The sequence below is a fragment of the Lithobates pipiens genome, unplaced genomic scaffold, assembly GCF_037356315.1.
Source record: "Lithobates pipiens isolate NorthernLeopardFrog02 unplaced genomic scaffold, aLitPip1_a1.2 Scaffold_16, whole genome shotgun sequence".
NCBI classification, from domain to species: Eukaryota; Metazoa; Chordata; class Amphibia; order Anura; family Ranidae; genus Lithobates; species Lithobates pipiens.
Genome location: NW_027507748.1, coordinates 583,711,377 through 583,734,836, shown reverse-complemented (window position 1 = coordinate 583,734,836; position 23,460 = coordinate 583,711,377).

The window sequence follows — 23,460 nt, the reverse complement described above, 5'->3', positions numbered from 1 at the left end:
CGTGTGTACAAGGGCTAAGTGTCTAAGTCAAAATTTTTTGAAGAACTTGCTTACTTTGACTGCATCCAGAGAATAGCCATTCGCAACTGGATGATCACTCAGGTTGGACAGTCCTTCTCTCACAAGGCCTAGCAGCCAACTTGGTGCTTACTCAGGAACAAGTCTCTGCCACAGACATTGTTGTAGAAACGTACAAGATAATGTCTCTGCCACAGACGATGTTGTAGAACCGTAGGGAAACTAAGCTTGAAAAAACTTGTGGGATACCTGGATCTTTAGCCTGCTTGGCGATATCCACAAGACCTGATTCTCTCGGTTACTTCAGCCCTTCCAGGCTCTTGCTAAAAAAAACAACCCGCACCTGCTGTTCTTCTGAAGAGTAATCCCCTGGAATGCGTGCAGTACACTGGGTCTCTCCCGAATCGGAGACGGCACCCAACCCCCTCAGAATCCTTCCTTTAGTTTCCTTACCTCGGGCTAGCCAGCCCCGAGACATTAAAGTCGGGTGGATCCACACCCCAGGCCATAGCCTTCCTGGGGGCTGGTCAGGAGGACCAGGACCATGAAGTCAGCACATCATGCTGGACCGGAACCCCAAACCACATGACATCCGCATCTTAAATACCCTCTCCCAGAAAGCACAGCAAGAGCGCCACTCCCACTGGGCAGGCTCCGAGAGAGAGTAACTTAAGCACCCGACCAGACCAGTTCCATGCCTGCCAGAAGAGACAGTGCCCCCCGTGGTAAGGCTGAACATCTCACAGTCCAGTCAGACTGATGCTGAGGCCCAATTTAGATAGTTGTACCCAAACTAAACTGCAGTTTAAGCAACTTTAATTTTAGAAACACGTATAGCGCGTGCTCTTTAGGAGCCGCCGCTACACACTCCCCCTGCTTATTTAGATGATGTCCCCATCGTCTGGGAAAGACAGGAAAAAGAAACCCAGAGTTAACAACTAGTTATACCCAAAAAAACTTAAAGTACCTGAATGTTTTCGGTGGGAATGGGGAAAAAGGGAAGCAAACAACAAACTTTCTATATTGTGTAAAGACATAGTTAAGCATAAAATTATCATACATTAAGGTTACGAGCCAAGCCTGTCTATCTAACCCACCCATTCTCCGGCAGTTTGATAGATGCTCCTCTGTGAATCCTGAAAAAGAAGAAAACATACAGACAATACACTATACACCAACCATTAGAAGGCAGGATTCCATCCAATCTCCATGGATTCCTCTCCTCTAAACTCTAAAACTTTTAAAACCCCCCCTTTTTTTTTTACTTGTAAAGCAGTGCTAATTGTGCCGACTCATGCCACCTAGTGGTATGCGTCGCTGAAATGCAGTCTCTTACTTAAAACAGGTTAAGTGTTCTTGACACGGTGGATGTTCTGTTCTCTGTGTAACTGGCTCTGTCTAACTACCCCATAGTTCAGTAGCTTCAAGAAAAAATTGCAAAGAGGCAAAGACCAAGAGAAACCCTCCTTGCAAATTTCAAAGTCTTGCAGTTCAAAGTTCAGCAGTTCACCGGTAGAAATGGGGATCAGGCAAAGTCAAATCATCCACAGTAGTAACAAAGTACACGGCACTGTCTTTATCCGGTCTGCAAATCACAACTTTGTCCTCATAAATGTGCCGACCGTAGCTCCAATGCCGTAGACATCCGACAAACCGTTCATACAGCTCCAGTGAAAAAGCCTTTTTCCGAAGTGGCTTTGGTACTTTTAAATAGCTCCAAACATTGTCCTCATACCATGCCTCACGGTTCTTTTCAATAACGGTCATAATGTCCCTTGGAACATAGGGGAATTCCAACCCGTACTCACTAGCTACTCTCTTGTGAAGGAGTTTCTGTGACCTTGCAAGTCTCGGTAATGCACAGACACTTCCTTCCCCTGGTGGTGTGCAGGAGTTTGGGGACCTTTTTTTTCAACGTGGCAGAGTCCTTTTTAGTGTGGGCAAATTCACGGGTTTAGGGAGAGTCACATTTACCGTGATGGTGTTTTCCGCTCTCACCGTTCCATCCCCTGAGGTTAGAGATAGCCAGTCCGAAACATCTGTACAAGTGGCGGCTACATCCTCCCCTCCAGCCCACAACAACTCCTGAGACAATGTCCCCAAAATGTCATCATCTTCAGTATCCGACAAAGATTCTAACTCTGAATCTCGATATTCTTCTGCCGGTAAATAATTCACTAAAGGTGTACTCACAGTCAGACTTTTTCCCGAAGCAACCTTCTTCCGCCGATTGGATCCAGCCGGACTTGGTGGCGGTCCTCCATGTCGGTTCCGGGAAGACTTTGTGCGCCCCACTTTCTCCAAGGAGGCATAGTGATTTCAGTAACAGTAGTAGAAGCAGTAGCCATCTGCTCCAAAGTAGTTCCCTCAGCAGTCTCAGTGGTAAACGCAGTGGCATCTCTCTTGGGCATGTCAACGACAACAGGTGTCACTGCAGTGGAAGGCCTCACCAAAGGGGCGAAGATGGCCGACTCCTCGGTTGTCACGCCCGTGTCCCAGTCCACACGGTAGGCCCTTGGTAATGCGACTAACTGCTCCACTTTAAAGGTGTACTCTCCACACCTCTTGCATCTGGCGAACGGTCGAGGGTTGGCGACCAGGCTGTCGCACTTTCCACATAACATGCCAAGGCCCTCGATATCTCGAGCGGTATACAGTATGAACCGCCCGTGCGGCAGCAGGCGAATGCCCGTGTCTGTGAGAACGGTACTGGGCAAAGGCTCTTTCCACACTTACTCACCTCAGTGAAAGTCCGAGTAAAGATGGCGCTGATGACACAGTTCAAAACACAACCCTCTTTCCTTGCTTTACCACGTGTACAGTTCTTTTGTGGGGTAACGGTAAAATCCCAGACTGCGAGCCCCCACATGTAGCACTAACCCCCAAAGGAGCTGCTGGTTATTTTTGGGTTTACTGTTACCTTCCGTTCTCCTTGTTGCACATCTAGGGGATGCCCCGTGGTAGATGGCCCAGTAACTTGAGACTGACAATAGATCCACTTGAATGGATTTTATTTGCAAAACTCAGGCAATTGAACAGTCTTTCAACTTGGGATCAGAGGGTTGGAAAGGAAGTTCAGGTACTCTTAGCCCTTGTACACACGGTCGGAGATTCCGACGGAATGTATACTATCGGACTGTTTTGTCGGATATTCCGACTGTGTGTGGTCTCCATCGGACTGTTTCCGTCTGAATATCCGACGGACCAACTTTTCCAACTTGCCAGTAAAATTTTCCGACAAAATGCTCCGATCATACTCCGATCATGTGTAGCCTACTCCGACGGACAAAGTGCCACACATGCTCAGATCAAATTCCTAGACCAAAGCTATTGGCTACTAGCCTGAACGTAGTCCCGTCGTAACGAAATAACGTCATCACGTTATGTACAATCGGATTTTCCGACAACTTTGTCGGACAAAATCCGTCGGACAAAATCCGTCGGACAAAATCCAACGGATTTGGTTGTCAGAACCGTGTGTACAAGGGCTTAGGCCACGTACACACACGGGGACTGTTCGCCCAACTTTGTCCGCTGAACAGTGTTTCGGCAGACAGTCCGCTCGTGTGTGGGCTTCAGCGGACAGTTTCAGCGGACAGTCTGACGAACAAAGTTTTTCGGAAATTCCGTAAAACTGTCCGCTGAAACTTGGTTTGAGCGGACAGTCCGCCCGTGTGTAGGCTTGTTCGTCAAACTAAGTTCCGCGCATGCTCAGAAAGGATTTACACGGCGAAGGTTGCATTGCAGTGTATAGGACGTCGTATTTCTAGTCCCGTCGTACGTGCCGTTCACGTCATCGCGCAAGTTTCAGCGGACTGTTCGTTCGTCGTGTGTGGCCAAGTCCGTCCATGCTAATTTTGAGCGGACTGTCCGCTCAAACTGTTTGACGAACAAAGTTGGGCGAACAGTCCCCGCATGTGTACGCGGCCTTAGGCCGCGTACACACGCGCGGACTGTTCGCCCAACTTTGTCCGTCCAACAGTTTCGGCAAACAGTCCGCTCAAACTTAGCATGGACGGACATGGCCACACACGACGGACGAACAGTTTGCTGAAACCGTGCGCGATGACGTGAACGGCACGTACGACGGGACGAAAAATACGACGTCCTATACACTGCATTATAGCTTTCGGCATGAAAATCCTTTCTGAGCATGCGCGCAACTTTGTTTGACGAACAAGCCTACACACGAGCGGACTGTTCGCTGAAACAAGGTTTCAGCGGACAGTTTTTCGGAAATTCCGAAAAACCTTGTCCGTCAAACTGTCCGCTGAAACTGTCCGCTGAAAGCCCACACACGAGCGGACTGTCCGCCCAAACACTGTTCAGCGGACAAAGTTGGGCGAACAGTCCGCCCGTGTGTACGCGGCCTTAGAGTCAAAAAACATTGAAGAACTGGCTTACTTTGACTGCATCCAGAGAATAGCCATTCGCAACTGGCTGATCACTCAGGTTGGACAGTCCTTCTCTCACAAGGCCTAGCAGCCAACTTGGTGCTTACTCAGGAACAAGTCTCTGCCACAGACGTTGTTGTAGAAACGTACAAGATAATGTCTCTGCCACAGACGTTGTTGTAGAACCGTAGGGGAACTAAGCTTGAGAACACTTGTGGGATACCTGGATCTTTCAGCCTGCTTGGCGATATCCACAAGACTGGATTCTCTCTGTTACTTCAGCCCTTCCAGGCTCTTGATAATAAAACCAACCTGGTGTTCTTCTGAAGAGTCCTCCCCTGGAATGCTTGAAGTACTCTGGGTCTCTCCCGAACTGGAGACGGCACCCAACCACCTCAGAATCCTTCCTTTAGTTTCCTTGCCTTGGGCTAGCCAGCCCCGAGACATTAAAGTCGGGTGGATCCGCACCCCAGGCCATAGCCTTCGTGGGGGCTAGTCAGGAGGACCAGGACCATGAAGTCAGCACATCATTCTGGACCGGAACCCCGAACCACATGACATCCGCATCTTAAATACCCTCTCCCAGAAAGCACAGCGAGAGCGCCACTCCCACGGGAGGGGGGGGGGCTGCGAGAGAGAGTAACTTAAGCACCTGACCAGACCATAGTTCCATGCCTGCTAGAAGAGACAGTGCCCTCTGTGGCCAGGCTGAACATCTCACAATCCAGACAGACTGATGCTGAGGCCCAATTTGGATAATTGTACCCAAACCAAACTGCAGTTTAGGCAGCTTTAATTTTAGAAAAACGCATAGCGCTTGCTCTTCAGGAGCCGCCACTACATACCTTTGAAACCTCACAACAAAATAGAGATTCTTGAATTAGCAAATATAAACAAGAAAAACAGGTAATAGAAGAAATAAAGTCAAGAATCATTGTTTGCTGCTGACTATAAATGAGGATAAACATACCAATGCAGAGACTAAATAAAAAAAAAAAGGTAAATGTAAAAGGCATGTAGGAAGTATGTAGGTTTACCCATAAGTCACAATGTGCTATCAGGAAAGGTAATTTTTAATAACATTCAATTACAATAGGACTTGGGTCGCAATTGCATACGTTGTGGTAGTGTTGTACCCCACCAGTGTTTGGATGCAAGATTCTCAACCAGGAAAGTTGAGAGGCTCCAGTTTATTTGCTTATTTGGGAGGAAACAGGCTTTTCAGTTTCCTCATTATTTACTAAAGTCCACTTTGGGACCTGGAGCCCGGGGGTTTTCTTAGAGATCCAGGTGGGATGAAATCCCCAGTCCTGAGTCCGGGTTTTGAGACTCACCGGCACACTGATTGTTCAGGTGTGTATGGGCCTGATAGTAGAGTCAGGACCAGGCTCCACCCTCCCGAGGAGTCCAGGCGAACAAGGGAGAAGTGCGTATGTCTGCACAGTGCCGTCTGTCAGAGCAGACAGAGGGTCCAAGCCTGTGGGCTGGAACAGCAAGGAAGCTGGAAAAGAGTGCTGAGGTACTGGGTGTACAGGAACTTCGCCAAGAGGGCTGAAGCATAAGCCTGAGCAGCAGTGCTGCTAAAGAGAGCCAGGTGGCTCAGTATTTTCAGTTTGTAACTTACATTGTTGCTGTGGAAAGTTGAAACCACTGTGTGTGGGCAACTCTTCTCTTATTGGACTTGTTTTCTTTTCCCTTTAATAAACGTGTGCCAACAAGCTCTTAGATGGCACAATTGGCGTGGACTCCGCTCACCGGTAAGCGATACACTTGAGCTAAACAACCACCAATATTACAACGTATACTATATTATTATAATTTTTTTTTATTTGCTATATTTTCCCAAGAAAGTGGAGTTACCCTTTAAATTCTATGAGCAATACAGATATTTTCTTGCTGACACATTGATAAAGAGGCTGGGTGCCCATATTATAAGGACACAGAAGTAAAAATGGAAGTTAGATGAGCAGTACAAGTCAATTGAAGCAAGGGCTTGTCAAACGCTAATGTAGGCATCTAAGAAAAAATGGTATTTGAATTCATTTCAGCGCTGCGTTGTGCCAAGTCTGCCATTTTTCTATCGATCCAGAGTGGTGTTCCACAGCCTTTTAACCTGCAGTGAAAGGCAATGAGATTATTTTACAAGCAGTAGTTTATAGTGTTTTGAATAGAATTCTTCGAAAAAGGATGTAATGACTACGTTGCTCCCACAGTATATCACAGTAGACCTCTGACTTCCAAAGTCATTATATCGACATGCATGGTTATACTACGGGATTATAGTGTATCTTATGTTTATTGCTGACCATTCTTACATTTTCTAGCGGCTCATATGCTGCTCTGCCACAGTCTAGTCCTGCAAACCCTTTCCAGCATGAAAATTGTTAAGAGGCAGACGGTAAAGTCGTCTGGGGACCTGATAAATGTGACCTAGTAAAAAGCCAAAAGCACAGCTAGGGAGTCACTAGCGCTGAAGCTCGGGTCACCTGATCCTGGAGAAATGGCTGATAAAAACAAGCATTTTTGGAAATTATGTAGAATATTCCATTTGTGGCTTGCTGCAGTCAGGGAGGGAGCAGAATTTTAATCAGAGAGACTGCAGTGACAGACTGCAATGTGCCTGGTGTTATACTGTCCTTATAAATCATATTAACACAGCCAGACGTTCAGTGCACATAGCAGCTTAAAGCTGTCAGGGCTGAGTCTGGCCAGGGGAATGAGGCTGCTGGAGAGGGGGAGACTGAAGGAAACCTAGTAAAGGAACAAATAAAATAATGAAAGGGAGGAAGACATAGAAATAAAGGCAAATAAAAAAGGAGCAAAACAAAGGAATAGATGATATTCAGGATGTCAAGAATGTTACGTGTATATGTGAAAAAAAAAAAAACCCACAATGCTTTAACCGTAAAAACAATCTAAACCAATAGCTAACGCATTCATTTTCATTTTACTTGTAGCATAGTTGCTCATATTCTATTTCCTACACCACTGTGCATACACTTTGGCAGTTCACATAAGAAGGTACATGCATTTAACCACTTTAGCCCCGGAGCATTTGGCTGGCCCGAGACCAGAGCACTTTTTGCGATTCGGCACTGCCTCACTTTAACTGACAATTGTGTGATTGTGCGAGATGGCTCCCAAACAAAATTGATGTCCTTTTTTCCCCACAAATAGAGCTTTCCTTTAGTGGCATTTGATCACCTCTATTTTTTGCGCTATAAACAACAAAACAGCGACAGTTTAGAAAAAAAAAAAAAAAACGCAATATTTTTAACGTTTTGCTATAATAAATATCCTCAAAAAATATATTTAAAAAAAAATCATTTTTTTTCCCCTCAGTTTAGGCCGATACTTATTCTTCTACATATTTTTGGTAAAAAAAAAATCACAATAAGTGTTTATTGATTGGTTTGCACAAAGGTTATAGCGTCTACAAAATAGGGGATAATTTTACGGCATTTTTATTAATATTTTTTTTTTTTTTACTAGTAATGGCGGCGACATTATGGAGGACACATCGGACACTTTTGCCACTATTTTGGGACCATTCACATTTATACAGCGTTCAGTGCAATTAAAAATGCATTACTGTGTAAATGAGACTGTCAGTGAATGGGGTTAAGTGTGTCCTAAGTAGTAATTCAAACTGTGGGGGGAGGGGTTGTGTGTGACATGACACTGATCACCGCTCCTGATTACAGGGAGCTGTGATCAGTGTCCTGTCACTAGGCAGAACTGGGAAATGCTTGTTTACATTAGTGGTCACGGTTTTACTCACGGAGACTGGTTGCTGGCATGCGCGAGCCTGCTATCCAAGCCTCGCGAGATCACGTACAATAACGTGATTTTGCACAGCGGAGCCAACCTGCTGCAGTTAAACTGCGGCGGGTTGGTACGCAAGCGGTTAAAGAAAAGTTCCAGCCTTATTTTTATTTTATTTTTTTATTTTTAAGACACCCGTGAAATCCTTATTAGTATCTTTCTAACAAGGTAATTATATGCAATACCACTGTTGTGTAAAACTAACCTTTATCTTTCATTGCCAGCGCACTCTAATCTTAATTGTTGGCATGTGAAGCCCACTAGTATATTCTTCCAGGATAAGATTCAAAAATGGCACTTATCACTGCCTTGCATTGCATAATTTCCTGTTTGGAAATAACGCAATGCTAACAGGCAGCGATGCCCACTGACTCCTGGGAATGATGATACACATCTCCCAGGAGCCAATATGCTGCAGGAAATGATGTACATCGCTGTGGCGGTGGTAAACAGGAAGACAAAAAGATTACCCCATGGAAACAAATTAAATGAAGATTAAATATTTTATTTTTTTAAACGGCCAATGATGTTTGAACTTGCTGCTATAGGAAGTGGAGGGTGCAAAGATGGTAAAGTGGGTGAAACTCAGCTTTAAACATACATCCTGTTTTTTTATGGAAAAGGGGGAAATTCAGGACTTTGCATGAGGCACTAGATAACCAACTCTGTAAGTAAATGGTAAATCCATAAAAACATGTTTAATTATGCAACCCACATGGCACATTGCAAATTGTACATACATGGATAATATTGTTCTAGAGTAAATATCCACACATAAGAGGACATAGTATCATACATATGTATATACAAAGAAAGCATCATGGCACATAGCAACTAAAATAATGTAAACCAATATGTACGCCGTATCAAAAAACAATTGCATTGCAGGAATCTGCTGTAAATATGATATAGTGTGAATTAAGTAAAATATATCTGTGAGGTATAATGGCATCAATAATATAATATGATTTTTCACCTTTTTTTCTTTTTCATGGAGCCTTGCATGGTTGGTCCCATGCAGCATTTGCTTCACCAGTATCATTTTGCACCTCTAGGGTATGGTCAGCTTTGTCCCTATTCGCATTTATTCTTTCCCCTATAGTCACTGTGGTTCCTGTTAATGATGTATGGTACCAGGGATGGTCAATACTTAAACTATTTTTTGTAGATATCTTGGCAATACTATCACACAATACCACAGGGTACCTATATGGATACTTCTTTTTTCTTGGGGTTACCCGTGTACGCCAGGCGGCCTCTTCATCCGAGTCTCCATCAGACAATTCTGACAGCCTTTTTTTACAGTACCATATTTATCATAGTCAACATGTGAGTATTCCAGCGATGTTTAATTACCTCTCTGGCCCTCTCTGGGTAACCATTAGACCACATTGATACATATATATATATATATATATATATATATATATATATTATATAATTATTATTTTTTTCTTTGCAGATATGGTATGCATCTGCTCCTGAAGAAGTGGGGAGATTCCATGAAATGAGTAGAGCCTTAATTAATGCCATTATACCTCACAGATATGCCTTATTTAATTCATACTATATCATATTTACATAGGATTCCTGCAATGCAATTTTTTTTGATATGGAGTACATCGCTTTACATTTTATTAGTTGCTATTTGCCATGATGCTTTTTCTGTATATACATGTATGATACCATGTCCTCTTATGTAGATATATACCAGGCATGTACTGGCCATCGGGACTACAGGGAGTTTCCCGGTGGGCCGATGGCTCAGTGGGCTGGTTTCAGTGACAGCCCGTCAAAGTAATGGCTGCGCGGCCCTCAACTTCATGCAGTGATGTGAGAAGGATGAGAAAAATGCAGAGAAGAATAAGTGAAATAATAAAAGAGGTTAGTGAGGACTCCTTATGTTATGCTACTTATGTTTTTTTGCACAATTGCATATAGTTTATATACTGTTTTTGTGCTTGTTTGCAAAATTAAAGTGGGCCGTTCTGGATGAAGTCCAGGGCCAAATTTTTGTCCCAGTCCAGCCCTGATATATACTCTAGAACAATATTTATCCATGTATGTACAATTTGCAATGAGCCATGTGGGTTGCATAATAACACGTTTTTTTATGGATTTATCATTTACTTACAGAGTTGGTTGTCTAGTGTCTCATACAAAGTCTCAAATTTCCCCTTTTTCCATAAATATCTATATTAGGGATGGAGGCGTATACTTCCAATATGCTTCATACAAAGTCCCAAAAATTCGCCTTTTTTTATTACATACATCCCGTGTATGATTTTAGGTAACAATGGTTGGATATGTTGGGAAATTTTTTATTAGACCTAGGTTATAAAGCCAACCACAACTTGCAATCTCATCTTTCAGACAGTTGTTTGCTTACTTTTTCTTGATTGTATTTTTGATATTTTAATTGTTTGTGCCATTCAACCTAAACATAGCATATTGCCAACCACACTGGAATATATGTGGATGAATTTTTTTTAGGATAAACCATTTACATTTTTTTCTACCAATAATGAAATGCTAGGCTATGTTATTCGGTGCTGAAAAATTAACAGGCACTAGGTTTGAGAAGTCAACGCCATTCCAAGCAGTTAAAGAGCTGTTATGCAAAATGGCATGGAAGGAAGCCAAAGTTGTGTAGAACAGAAGGCAACCATTACTAGAACTAGATCATGACCACCATTACAAAAAACAATGAGAAAGCACCATTATAGAAAGGGAGTGACTCGAACAAGGATAGTAATGAGAACCAAAGTACCTTAAAGTGATTTAAACCCTTAAAACCCAGTGAAGTGTCTGGCCTCAGGTGATACACAGAGAGTAAATCCTCCTAAATACATTTTATCTGTTTATCTGCAGTCATCTGTTCTCTACATTCATTCAAAGTGCAGAATTTATAAGGCTTGTCTGAGAGTTCAGAAAAAAACTCATATCGCTGAGAGCTGATTGGAAGAAAGGGACACCCCCCCCCCCCCTTCACACAGCAAGAGTTGAAGCTGTCAATTTGCTAGAGGTAAAACTTGTCAGATTCATGCTAATAGCAGAGGAATGCAGGAGCAGATAAAAATTACACTAAAGCCTCATACACACGATCGGACTTCCATCTGACTTTTCTGTGGATTGGTCCAAAGGGCGTTGGCCGTGAACTTGTTCTGCATACACACAGCAGAATATTTTCAGCCAACTTTCACCAAATCCTGTGGTTTTTCAGCTCTTTACCGCCACCCTTTGGGCAACTTCTGCTATTGTTGTCTGATCTTTAGCATTGGTTCCTGTGCATGCGTGTTTGTACTTTGGACTTTAGTCCTATGGACTTGTGTACACATGATCGGATTATCCTCCATTCTGACATTTGTTGCCGGAAAGTTTTAGAGCATGCACAGTGAACATTTGTCCATTGAAAAAACGAAAATAATTGTCCGATGAAGCATACACACGGTCGGATTGTCCGATAAAACGGGTCCGTTGGACTGTTGTTGTCAAAAAGTCTGATCGTGTGTATGGGCCTTTAGGGGTTGATTTACTAAAACTGGAGAGTAAAATCTGGTGCAGCTGTGCATGGTAGCCAGTCAGCTTCTAACTTCAGCTTTCAGGTTTCTATGCAGAGCTGCACCAGATTTCTTATGCCGCGTACACATGATCGGACTATCCGGGGGACTTAGTCTGGCGTACCAGAGTCCGCCGGACAATTCAACCGTGTGTGGGCTCCGGCAGACTTTTTCTTCCCAAACTTAGAAAAAAGTCTTGACTCAAAATTATCCACCGGACTCGGCTTTCCAACAGACAATCCCCCCCATCAAATGAACAGACTTGCCCACACACGGAGTAAAGTCCGTTCATTTTGAACGTGACTTCAGGTACAACAGGACTAGCAAAGGAAGTCAATGTCACCTCCTCCTCTAGTCCCATCGTACCTGAAGTCACGTTCAAAATGAACGGACTTTAGTCCGTGTGTGGGCTAGTCCATTTGGAAAGTCCGGCGGACCTCCGCCAAAAGTCCGGTGGATTGTCCGCTGGACCTAGTCTGCCGGAAAAGTCAGTTCGTGTGTGGGCAAGTCCGCTCGTTCAGAAAGTCCAGCAGCTGTCCGTCGGATTGTCCGCCAGACTAAATCTGCCAGATAGTCTGATCGTGTGTACGCACCATTACTCTTCAGTTTTAGCAAATCCACCCATTAGTGCTCTTAATTGAGTCAAATACTCACTATAGAGGATATGCTTTGTTCATATTTCATGTCTAAGGTTTACAACCATTTTAACTTCAGCCAAGAAGTACAACATAAATATGTATTAAAGTGATTGTAAACAATCACCTTGTAAAACAACCCATTCAATTTAAAACGGAAATGAAAGAGAAATAAATTATGTATAAAAACATTATAAATACCTTTTTTCCCTTTTTTATAAGTTATAACACATACCCTCTGTTCTCAGCTGCATAAGAGCTGAGGGAGGAGAAGCAACAGCACACTGAGCTTCTCATTGAATGGCTGTGCAGAAAGGGCTTTTCAGGACAAGTCTGATCATTGGAGGAGAGCAAGCTGAGTTTCCAGCAGAGCTAGGGAACTGACCACGGTATGTTCTCCTGCTTAGTGTGGTCAGTTTTTAAAAGAAAAGCAGAGGGACTGGCAAAAACACCAGGAATTTCACACAAAGGAAGCAATACAAAGAGAACAGGATCGGTTTTCATACAAGTACATGGTACAGCAGACATATATCAGGAATATTAAATGCTAGGGTAACAAACATTTTAAGTACATATGGCTGCTTTTCTGGCTGTGATGAAGTTAATGTTGAACAGTACAATAGCACAAAAGGAAATAGTGTCCCTGGGTTACTGTATTTGCTACATTGCTCCTTGCCTTACTAAAAACTTCCTAAAAAAATTCTTCTTAAATTATTACCAAACCCAGGACCCTGCATTGACTATATCTGGTATCCCACAGTACACAGAACATGGAAATGCAATAGTTTTAATAAATATAAACTGCTAAATACCTTTTTCTCATCAGCAGTATTTAGCAGTCTTCTGACTTCTATCAGTGCCTGGTTAAAGCTTGTAGGAGGAGTTTTCATTCTCCCATGATTGTCCTATGAGGATGCAGGGCCCCTGACCCCCTGTCTGGACAGTGCTGATTGGCCCTGTGCTGATAATATGCGCGCTCCCAAGAAAAAACCCTCTCTAGCAGTAGACACCAAACTGAGCATGTGTAGTTTGTCCCCCAGCCTCTGTACTATCTGGAGACAGATTGGGGACTCTAGAAGAAGCGGAGGATCAGAGAAGACAGGATCAAACAGCCATTTTGCACAATGCAGAGGATTAACCCCTTAGGATTCACCATGAGTATAACAAGCATGCTTTAAGCGTATACAGACTGATTTTACTGTTGTGGGTTTAGTAACACTTTAATGAAGATCTCCAGACAGATATAAAAATACAGATTAATGAATCTCTGTATTCATCAAAGTCACTAAATGTATTTTTAAAAATGCATGCAGTGTAAATACATAAATTGCACCTGGTTTCAGCCTCTTGAAATCCACTGCGCAGCAAAGCTCAGATTAGGAGAGGGAGAAGCATGACAAAGAGGTAGTCCTTCTCCTTTTACTGTCCAGTCAAAAGCCAGCGGAGGTACAAGACTTTAATGCAGCGTACACATGACCAGGTCTGATGGTCTTCCCGACGGAGTTCCGACCGAATGGACTTGCCCACACATGAACGGACCTAAGTCCGTTAGTTTTGAACGTGAGGACGAACGACGGGACTAGAAAAGGAAGTTCAATAGCCAGTAGCCAATAGCTGCCCATGCGTCGTATTTGGTCCATCGTACCAGCATACAGACGAACGGTTTCCCAATAGAACATGCTTTAAATCTTTCAGATGGAATCAATTTTTATTTCTCAGTCCGTCTGAATTTTCTGAAGAAAAATGATGGGAATATCCCACACACGATCGGAATATCTGACGGAATGATTCCGTCTGACCTTTTCTGCCGGAAGGTCCGGTCGTGTGTACGCGGCATAAGTGTAACTAACATGAAAAATGAGGTCCTCTGCTTTGCCATACAGAACTGTGCTGTGTAGCAGAGCTGTGTAAATCTCAGCACTGGACAAAAATACAAATCATTTAGCCAGTAAACAGCCCCCTTTATATGTTTTTCATCTGTCAATTTAGCTACTTGCCTGGAGTTCAACTTTATACTGCGTATTTTTTTTCACCTTTTTCAGTATAGTTATTGTTTTCCAATGTTATTTCCAATATGCCTTTATGCACCCATAAATGCTTCTCTGAGCAAATGAGATAACTCTTAGGGAAAGGATTTTGGTTCTAAAGTCAGACATAGATAATTGCACAGCACCAATTATATAAAACTGGAGGGGGTCTTAAAAAAATCTATTCTCCCCAAGGCTGCTTTTTCCCAGAACATTTAGGCAAGAGTGTGGCAGCTCTTCCCAGAAGGGCTCCGGAGCACCAGATTGTTATGTACACCCCAGGGAACGCAAGCTGCTCTACGCAGGTATGTGAGTTATGCTGCTGGTTGTAAATGTCCAGTTGGAGAGATTAGCTTGGGGGGTTGGGATGGGAGCAGAAAAAGATTCTGTTTCATTTCTAAAGACCAAAATATATATAGAAAAATGGACATCCCCATACATTTTGAAATGCATTATTTAAAATGAGCCCATCAAATTATTTTGATCATTATGACTGCACAAACCAGAAGAAGATGCAAGCTCTTCATGTTCTGAATGTTCACACAGCATTCACACTGTGGTGGGAGCTGAATGGCAGGTCGTAAGATATGGCATGTTGCAGTGTGTCTTTTATCATCATAGCATCAGACCCAGAACAGTCTTTGTATCATTGACTGGGTATATGGGAAAGCCGTGGCAGTACGTGGCGGAGGGCCTGTACAATACTAAACATAGTGCAAAGGAGGCCCTGCAGCATACTAACCATAAATGTTAAGTAGAACTATAGGCAAAACATTTTTTTTTCCATTTTGGACAGAGCAAGGGAGGGTCATAACCCCAGTCAGATTTTTATTTGCTATTTGTGTCCCATTGCAGAGATTTCCCTTCACTTCCTGTCCCAAAGCTAAACAGGAAGTGAGAGGAAATCCCTGAAAATTAAGATTATCCCTTGGGAACCCCCAGAACTAGTGTCCCTATTGGATTTCCCCAATATTACTTTTCTGGGGACTACCCAAAATGTAGGATTTTCCTTTACTTCCACTTTTAGTGATAATGGTAAATAGAGCAATAAACAAAGAACCAACATGATGGATTATCACAGTACCATAGAGGAATTCATACACTTAATATTTTTCAATCAATTTATTCTACAAAAAATAACACATAGTAAACAGAACAAATAAAGATGCTTAATCTCTATAATGGGGGCACAGATGGCAATAAGTACACATGCCATAGGGTTACATAAGGCCTGCAACACACTAACCATAAAGCTAAGGAGGCCCCACAGGGCATTTACTATGGTTCTAAGTAGGGCCTGTAGCATACTAACCATAGATTCTAAGGAGGGCCTGCAGCACACCAACCGACAGGGCTATTAAGGATTTGCAACATACTATTTATAAGACTAAGGATGGCCTGCATGACACTAACCACATGGCTAAGGAGGGCCTGCAGTTTGCATACCAATGGATCAAAGGTGGGCCTGAAACACACTTTCTATAGGGCTACTGTATGTAGGGCCTGTAGCACACTAACCATATGACTAAGGATTTCCTGCTACACGCTAACTATAGGGCTAAGCAGGAACCAAAGCACGCTTGCCATAGGGAAGGCCTACAGCACACTAACCACAGGGCCACACACAGCAATCATAGTGTAAGGAGGCCTACAGCACAATAATCATAGTGGGGGGGGGGGGGGGCATACTACACACTAGTCATATGGGTAAAGAAGTTTTTCAAAGGTAAAGTTATGCCTGAACTGCAGTTTGGTTTGGGTACAATTGTATACATTTAGACTTCTGCATCAGTCTGACTGGACTGTGAGATGTTCAGCCTAGCCACAGGGGGCACTGTCTCTTCTGGCAGGCATGGAACTATGGTCTGGTTAAGTGCTTAAGTTATTCTCTCTCGGAGCCCACCCAGTGGGAGTGGCGCTCTCACTGTGCTTTCTGGGAGAGGGTATTTAAGATGCGGACGTCACGTGGTTCAGGTTTCCGGTCCAGAATGATGTACTGACTTCACGGTCCTGGTCCTCCTGACCAGTCCCCATGAAGGCTATGTCCTAGGGTGCGGATCCACCCGATTTGGATGTCTCGGGGCTGGCTAGCCTGAGGCAAGAAAAATTAAGGAGGATTCTGAGGTGGTTGGGTGCCGTCTCCAGTTTGGGAGAGATCCAGTGACTTCAAGCATTCCGGGGGAGGACTCTTCAGAAGAAGACCACGTACGGGTTGATTTCTTAGTAAGAGCCTGGAAGGGCTGAATTACCCAAGAGAGTCCGGTCTCGTGGATATCGCCAAGCTGGCTGAGAGATCCAGGTATCCTACAAGTATTCTTCAAGTTTAGTTTCCCTACATGTTCTGCAACAACGTCTGAGGCAGATACATTCTCTTGTATGTTCTACAACAACGTCTGTGGCAGAGACTTGTTCCTGAGTAAGCACCTTGTTGGCTGCTAGGCCTTGTGAGAGAGGGACTATGCAACTTGAGTGAACATCCAGTTACGAATGGCTATTTTCTGGATGCAGTCAAAGTAAGCAAGTTCTTCAACAATTTGACTTTAACACTAGGAGTACCTGAACTTCCTTTCCAGCCCTCTGATCTCAATTTAAGAGACTGTTCATTGTCTAAGTTTTGCAAATAAAATCCATTCAAGTGGATCTGTTGTCAGTCTCTCGAGTTACTGGGCCATTTACCACGGGACACCACTAGATGTGAAAAGAGGAAAACAGAAGGTAACGGTAAGCCCAAATCTAACCAGCAGCTCCTTCGGGGGTAGTGCTACAGTAAGAAGGCATAAAACATATTAAACATAAGACTAAGCAAGATGTGCAGCACAATAGCCATAAGCTAAGGAGGTCCTACAGCATATAAACAATAGAGCTATGGAGGGACTTCAGTACACAAACCATGGAGATAAGGAGGGCCTACGGTACACAAACCATAGAGCTATGGAGGGCTTATAGTACACAAACCATGGGGCTAAAGAGGTCCTACAGTACACAAACCATGGAGCTAAGTAGGGTCTACAGTACACAAACCATAGAGCTAAGTAGGGTCTACAGTACACAAACCATAGAGCTAAGGAGGGCCTACAGTACACAAACCATAGAGCTATGGAGGGCCTACAGTACACAAACCATGGAGCTATGTCGGGCCTACAGTACGCAAACCATAGAGCTATGGAGGGCCTACAGTACACAAACCATAGAGCTATGGAGGACCTACAGTACACAAACCATAGAGCTAAGGAGGGCCTACAGTACACAAACCATAGAGCTATGGAGGGCCTACAGTACACAAACCATGGAGCTATGTCGGGCCTACAGTACACAAACCATAGAGCTATGGAGGGCCTACAGTACACAAACCATGGAGCTATGGAGGGCCTACAGTACACAAACCATAGAGCTATGGAGGGCCTATAGTACACAAACGGTGGGGCCTGCTGAATAAGTACAATCAATGTTTGTAGGCCACGACTACAACTTAATTGTACATCGAGCTGTCCTGTGTTAGAATCTTCTAGTACAGATGTACTTCATTTATAAATCCACCAACATGTTTTGACAGTCAGCTGTTCCATGATGCCTTGAAGCAATTTCCTCTCAGGTGTCCCTCTACAAACCGACACTGTAGCAGACTTTCTGCACTCTTCTCAGAGCTGTTAGTGCTGCATGGATATTTGATTGTGGAATGAATACATAAGAGCGAGCTGATATACCAATTAACATCAAATATATTGCCAGTGTTTACGGCATTCTCCCAGTGGGGCGCATTATACAATTAACCGGGATACAGGGGGAGTTTTAAAGGTTTGGGGGGGAGGGGAGGGGGTTTTATACTAAGAATGCTGCACTGTGCCAAGTGTAATTGCTGCTCCCCCTCTTTGCATGGAGCTTCCATATTCTCTTTATATCCTGGCACTGAACACCCTGTGGAGTGTTGTCTGTAGATTCATTAACTGGAGTGAGGATGTAAAAAGCAGAAGAGTGTAACATTTTAATTAGCCCTGAACAATAAACAGGCTTAATGAGCGGCATGAAAGTTCCCATGTGAACTCTGAGTGGTCTTAAGAATAGGAGGGCCCATTACACCCTCAGCCAATTTCATGCTGACTCTGTGCCCTACGATCCTCATTATAGGATAAATATGTGGACACCTTGAGCCTGTGTGCGCTTGTTTATTGCTTCCTCTTCCTTGCAGACACTCCTCAGGACAATCAGCTACTGTAAAAAGTGCAGACTTCAAAGGCAGGGCACACATATTTACACCCTGGTCATATAAGAAGACTCTAATCACACAAGCACACCTGGGAGCTGGGATGCTTCACACCCAAGCTTCTCTTACAAATGCTAGGTTTCTTTATATTCACACATACAATGAAACCTATTACTCCAGAATTCATGTATGTCTTTATGTATTTTTGTTTTTTATGTACCCATCTTGGTAAAGTATATCTAAACCCAATAACTAAAATCTCATGGTGATATAATTTCAAAAGTCATCAAACTGCAACATTTAAAACATTTTATGGGGGACATTAGATGTGCTTTAGGCCCCTTTCACACGGGCGGCTGTTAAAAGCATGTTTTGTTATTTTTTGTTATTCTGAAATTCAGAGAATCCTGGCACAGCGTTCACTTGCAGTTGTATATTGCGATTAGCTGCGCCTGTGTTTAGCTGCATCTGCGATTATCTGCGTTTGGAAAATTCTTGCCATTTCTGATGTGCTTCCTATTGTTTTTCTTTCCTTGTTGCCGCTGCTATCTGCAGGAGAAATAGTACACTGCAATTACCTACAGTTATGTGCAGATACCTGCAGTAAATCGTTCCTGGACGCAGTCAACTTTATTTTTTCTATCTGCACAAAACCGCATGTAACAAAACCGCCGCTAAACGCAGTGTGTGAATGGGGCCATAGGAAAGCATTGTGTGCATTTAGGTTCGGTAGATAACGTCATCTGTCCGCAGCTAAAAGCACAATTCTATCCGCTAGACATGTGCATTCGTTTTCGTCCGAATGCATTTTCGTCCGAATTTCAGCTATTTTCGTTTTCGTTTTGACAAACGATAACGAAAGCACAAAATCCGAAAAAAAAACGAAACGAAAGATCCGACATAAATAAATGCTTTATTTTAGTTTTCATTGTTACAACAGTTCGATATAGAATAGGAGATTCGACATGACTCTGACAACAATCTGTGTCTATAGAACCTGTGGTCGAATGTGCCTAACCTTACCTCTATTAGTCCAAGATTATATAGAGAAAATATTCGACAGAGAAAAAAGATTTGACAGAGAGAAAAGATTCTGCAAGTTACTGTCCTAAAAAGTGTTTGGGGACCCGGGTCCTGCCCCAGGGGACATGTATCAATGCAAAAAAAAGTTTTAAAAACGGCCGTTTTTTCGGGAGCAGTGATTTTAATAATGATTAAAGTGAAACAATAAAAGTGTAATATTCCTTTAAATTTCGTAGGGGGGAGTTGTCTATAGTGTGCATGTGAAGGGGCGCATGTTTCCCGTGCTTAGAACAGTCCCTGCACAAAGTGTCATTTATGCAGGAAAAAAAGTCCTTTAAAATCACTCGCAGCTATTATGAATTGTCGGCTCCCGTAATACAGAGAACACTCATTGAAAGTCATTGATAAAAAAATAAATAAATAAATTTAAAAAAAAGCGTGAGGGTCCCCCAAATTCAATTACCAGGCCCTTCAGGTCTGGTATGGATATTAAGGGGAACCCTGCCTCAAATTTAAGAAAAAATTTGACGTGGGGTTCCCCCTAAATATCCATAACCAGACCCTTCAGGTCTGGTATGGATATTAAGGGGAACCCCGTGTCAAATTTAAAAAAAAATTGACGTGGGGTTCCCCCTAAAAATCCATACCAGACCCTTTATCCGAGCACGCAACCTGGCAGGCCGCAGGAAAAGAGGGGGGGACGAGAGAGCGGCCCCCCCTCCCTCCTGAACCGTACCAGGCCACATGCCCTCGACATTGGGAGGATGCTTTGGCGGTCCGTGACCCCTCAAAGCACCTTGTCCCCATGTTGATGAGGACAAGGGCCTCATCTCCACAACCCTGGCCGGTGGTTGTGGAGGTCTGCGGGCGGGGGGCTTATCAGAATCTGGAAGCCCCCTTTAACAAGGGGACCCCCAGATCCCGGCCCCCCCCCTGTTTGAAATGGTAAGGGGGTACAAAAGTACCCCTACCATTTCACAAAGAAAGTGTAAAAAATGGTTAAATAAAACAAACACACTTTTGAAAAATTCCTTTATTAAAAATAAAAAAAAGATTCCAGCGGCGGTAATCCACTCTTGCTATCCAGCGACGGACGGTCATCTCTCCAGCGATGTCTCATGTCATTGAAAAAAGGAATTTTTCAAAAGTGTGTTTGTTTTATTTAACCATTTTTTACACTTTCTTTGTGAAATGGTAGGGGTACTTTTGTACCCCCTTACCATTTCAAACAGGGGGGGGGCCGGGATCTGGGGGTCCCCTTGTTAAAGGGGGCTTCCAGATTCTGATAAGCCCTCCGCCCACAGACCTCCACAACCACCGGCCAGGGTTGTGGAGATGAGGCCCTTGTCCTCATCAACATGGGGACAAGGTGCTTTGAGGGGTCACAGACCCCCAAAGCATCCTCCCAATGTTGAGGGCATGTGGCCTGGTACGGTTCAGGAGGGAGGGTGGGCCGCTCTCTCGTCCCCCCCTCTTTTCCTGCGGCCTGCCAGGTTGCGTGCTCGGATAAAGGGTCTGGTATGGATTTTTAGGGGGAACCCCACGTCAATTTTTTTTTAAATTTGACGCGGGGTTCCCCTTAATATCCATACCAGACCTGAAGGGTCTGGTTATGGATATTTAGGGGGAACCCCACGTCAAATTTTTTCTTAAATTTGAGGCAGGGTTCCCCTTAATATCCATACCAGACCTGAAGGGCCTGGTAATTGAATTTGGGGGACCCCCACGCTTTTTTATTTATTTATTTTTTTTTTTTTTTATCAATGACTTTCAATGAGTGTTCTCTGTATTACGGGAGCCGACAATTCATAATAGCTGCGAGTGATTTTAAAGGACTTTTTTTCCTGCATAAATGACACTTTGTGCAGGGACTGTTCTAAGCACGGGAAACATGCGCCCCTTCACAGGCATACTATAGACACCCCCCCCCCTACGAAATTTAAAGGAATATTACACTTTTATTGTTTCACTTTAATCATTATTAAAATCACTGCTCCCGAAAAAACGGCCGTTTTTAAAACTTTTTTTTGCATTGATACATGTCCCCTGGGGCAGGACCCGGGTCCCCAAACACTTTTTAGGACAGTAACTTGCATATTAGCCTTTAAAATTAGCACTTTAGATTTTGAACGTTGGAGTCCCATAGACTTTAATAGGGTTCTAAAGTATGCTATATATACTAGCTCCGTCGAATCTTCTTTATACATTCGACAGACACTATAAACCTTCAAAGACAGATTCGACCGTAATTCATGTGGATTTTCGGACGAATGCAATTTTTGAACGAAAAACGAAATAAAAATAAAAACGAATTTCGGGAGTAACTAAATAAATTAAGTTTTCGGACGAAAACGAAATTCCGAAACGAAATATTTTACTCTGCACATGTCTACTATCCGCCCGTGTGAAAGGGGCCTTAAAGAGTAACTCTACTTTTTGTTGTGGGGAAAAAAAAAGAAAATCCCCTCTGGGTGATCAATGTACATTACAAAGACTTTAACAAACTTTTTTGCAGATTCCTACCTCTTTCTGCTCTGAAAAAAAAGTAGTTTGATTAAGTCAATATGCAGAGTGATTTTGAATGGGAGTGACTTTTTCAATATTAATCATCTAATACACTTGCATTAACCACTTGAGACCCGCGCTATAGCCGAATGATGGCTACAGCGCGGATCTCCTTTGCCGGGACTACTTTTTTTGACGTCATCCTGTGCACGAGCGGCCTGCACACCCCCTGATGAGTCTATGAGACTCGCCTGATCACCGATCCGAGGAAGGGGTCGATCCCGACCCCTTATCACGTGATCAGCTGTCAGCCAATGACAGCTGATCATGTGATTCAACGGAGCCGGTAATCGGCTATTATTCCTCCTCGCGCTGACACCGGCGGCCGTGATCGGGACACCAGCCCTGCCAGTGCCCACCTGCCCCCTGCCAGTGCCACATCAATAAAAAATGTGTCCTCTCCTGTCAGTTCCACCCAGCAGTTCCCACAGTGCCACCCAGCAGTGCCCACAGTGCCACCCAGCAGTGCCCACAAACTGCCTCAACAATGGTGCTGCACCCCAGTGCCACATATCTGTGCCCATCAGTGTCATCTACCAGTGCCCAGCAGTGCCACCTATCAGAGCCACCTATCAGTGCCCATCAGTCCCATCTATTAGTGGTACCTATCAGTGCCCCTTAGTGCCACCCATCCGTGCCACCCATCTGTGCCACCCATCCGTGCCATCTTATCTGTGCCCATCTTTGCCCATCAGTGCCGCCTTATCTGTGCCCATCAGTGCCGCCTTAACTATGCCTATCAGTGCCCACCAGTGCAGCCTATCAGTGCCCACCAATGCAGCCTATCAATGCCCACCAATGCAGCCTATCAGTGCCCACCAGTGCAGCCTATCAGTGCCGCCTCATCAGCGCACTTCAATGAAGGAGAAAAATGACCTGTTTGCAAAATTTTATAACAAACTATTAAACATGATTTTATTTTTTTATTTTTTTTTGCATCTTTTTTTGTTTGTTTAGCAAAAAATAAAACTCACAGCTGTAATTAAATACCACCAAAAGAAAGCTCTATTTGTGGGAAAAAAATGATAAAAATTTCATTTGGGTACAGTGTTGTATGGCCGCGCAATTGTCATTCAAAGTGCATCAGCGCTGAAAGCTGAAAATTGGTCTGGGCATGAGGGGGGTTTAAGTGCCCAGTAAGCAAGTGGTTAAACCTTTGGAGATATCTCACCAAAACTGATTTATTTTTTTCAGGGGGTGCCTAACAACTGA